Source organism: Castor canadensis, chromosome 12 (genome assembly GCF_047511655.1).
Source record: "Castor canadensis chromosome 12, mCasCan1.hap1v2, whole genome shotgun sequence".
NCBI classification, from domain to species: domain Eukaryota; kingdom Metazoa; phylum Chordata; class Mammalia; order Rodentia; family Castoridae; genus Castor; species Castor canadensis.
The window spans coordinates 111,105,013-111,107,843 of record NC_133397.1 but is presented as its reverse complement, the minus strand read 5'-3'; the positions used below and the strand labels follow the sequence as shown (position 1 = coordinate 111,107,843).

General features: G+C 40.7%; 1 pseudogene; it reads left to right on the top strand.

Moving 5' to 3' along the window:
* The first annotated feature begins 1,596 nt into the window (after positions 1 to 1,596).
* On the top strand, positions 1,597 to 2,624 carry LOC109681709 (SCL-interrupting locus protein pseudogene; annotated as a pseudogene).
* Positions 2,625 to 2,831: the final 207 nt, after the last annotated feature.

Below are 2,831 nucleotides of genomic sequence, written 5' to 3'. Positions count from 1 at the left end.
TTATTGAATTCCTCTTTCATGTCCTGCACATGTCCACCTTTTTATTTATGTTCTCTTGGTATTCATTCAGGCATTTATTTGTGTGCTCTTTCATTTTTTTGGATCATTTTATAATCATTATTATTTTTTTAAAAAATTGGGCCTTCATCTACTTCATTATTTTTAATGTTCGTTATTGTGACATTGTTGAGTTTTGGAAGAGTCATGTTGCCTGATTTTTCATTTTTTTGTGTTTCTGCATTGGGATTTTCACATCTGAGGCTGTCTCTGGCTGGAAGTTTTAATCATCTATGGTCTTTTAGTTGAAGTAGTCTCAATGTTGAGGCAGGACAGTGTAGTGACAGGGTTGAGGTGCTGTTTCTCACCACTGGACTCGGGGTTTGGTTCTGTAGCCAAGCATTTGTCCTCATGCTCAGGATACTGGACCTTGTCCCCAGGCCTGCTCAGACTGATGCAAACTAACTAGAACCTCTTGTAGAAGAGTTGGTTGTCTGATTCTGGACTGCTTGTTGGTTACAAGGAGATTTTTTTGCCTGTAGGCTAGGCAGGTTCCCACTTACTGCCCAAGCCCCCCAATTTGGGTCACCAGTGGCAGCAATCATCCAAACACAGGGTGTCCCTCAAATGTTTTGGAGAGTGTGGGGTGGCAAAGAGAGCACTGTACTGACAGAGGGAGAACTGAGGGACCATGGCTCTCTGCCTGCTTGTCTCAGTGCTTTCAGACCTTTCCCTACTGTCCACCTTCCTGCAGTGGGGAGGAGGCTGTGGAAATCACATGGTTCAGATGACCTAGGCTCAGGGTTATCAGTCCTGCCTGGCCACAAACCCTTGCTGAGATGCGGTTCCTGAAGACAGGTCTCAAGCATTTTCAGACTTCACTTGATTTTGGGGGTGGTGGTGGTGAAAGGGGCTCTAGGATTGAGGAGGTAGATCCTGGAGGCTGAGTACTACACCAGCCATGAATATTGTACTTTGTTTCTGCTGTGACCCTCAGATGAAGAGATTCAGTCCTCAGCAGGGAGGGCAGGGCCTACACCAACTCTGCCCTTCCAATTGTTATCATTGTATAGAAATATAACTGATTTTTATATTAATTTTGCATGTCAGAACCTTGCTAAATATTCTAGTTCAAGTACCTTATTTCTAGATCCCTTATTAGCATTTCTATATTACATGATCATGTCACTTATTGCCCTGACTAGGATATGAAGTATAATATTGGACACAAGTGGTAAGAATAGACCTTACCTTGTTCTGAATCTTAGTGGGAGACATAGTAAGTCTTTCATTTTTGTGATTGTTAGTTTTAGATTTTATGTAGATAGATATTCAGATTTGATATCTCTTTTTGTGAGAGCCTTGTTAATGTCTTTCAAGGGATGTTTCCGCTCTAGTGAGTATGCTATGATAACACATTGGTAATTTTAATTTAATTTATTAATATATTATTAGCTTGTAATGTAATTTGTAGTGATGTCTCCTAAGTATGGTAGTTTATTTGCTTTCCTACTACCATCTTCCTCTTCCACAATTGTTTGCATCTATTGTCATCTTCATGGCTATATTCAATGCAGTCTAATAAATACAGTAGGGTTCATGCAGTACCTCCAGTCTGGTCTTTCAAAAGCTGGATGTCCAGCTCTGTACCATGTGTTCTATTCTTCAAGTAATTCTATAGCCTTGAGACTCAAGGAGGCATGGGCAGTTGTTCTTCCATCAACAATGTAGATTGTTGGTGATAACCTGTGGCAGGACCCATGAACTCACCCAAGACTGGGTTAGATAATGGAACTATGGGACTATCTCCATATGTATATCAGTTCATCACAGAGCAAGATAGTTAGCTGAAACTACTTCAGGTGCATATTTCAGTATTTATGGGAAGAACAGTCTCTGAAGCCTGGTTTCCCTATGACAAACACTGTTGAAGGCAAGGTGTAAGCTGCAAGTCAAATGGAATACTGTAACCACAGTATTCCTCTGGCTTGGACATGAGAAAAAGTGTAAGCATTTCAGTGAGCACAGGTGCTTGCTTGTTTTGGAACCTAGCAGGTGATAATCAGAGCCTGACTCTCAGATGAAGCAAGGTGAAACCAAGATTTCCAGCAAGGACATTAATTTTTCTATTGACATTAATAATGAAGTCACAAGTCCTCCATAAATGTGCCTTTATTAAAAGCAGTTGATATTCCCAGTTTTGAGGGGAGCAACATTGATCTGTAAGAATTTCATCAGCTACTTTCTGAATAAACAGCTTTTCTTCAGAGGTGAGAAATGAAACTGATGTATTTGTGTTCTTTCTGAATGCTCTGCTGGCAGAGTGTATGCATGTAATTACAATAGAGGGTGCCAATAGCAACACTGAACTATCAGGGGGACCAAAATTTGAGTAGCAATGCAATCCTTGCTTCATCAACCATCAGATAACCAGAAAATTTGCCAGAATTTATTGGGCCAAGTGAACTGCCTATTAAGTAACTCCTCCAAAGAAACTGAGCTGCTATCTATCAAAGCAGTAGATATCAGCCACAAATGCACCAGACTCTTAAGTGTTTACCATACAAAGAACCGCCCCCCCCCCACACAATTCAAGACTGGTAGACAAAGATTGTATTTTTTTTTAAGGTACTGGGGTTTGAACTCAGGGCCTCATGCTTGCTAGGACAGCATTCTACCACTTGAGCCACTCTGCCAGCCAAAGATTGTGTTCTTAATGTAACTTTTTTTGGGAACAGTACTGGGATTTGAACTCAGGTCCTTGCATTTGCTAATCAAGTACTCTACTACTTGAGCCATGTCTCTAGCCATTAATGCAACTCTTAATAATTAAG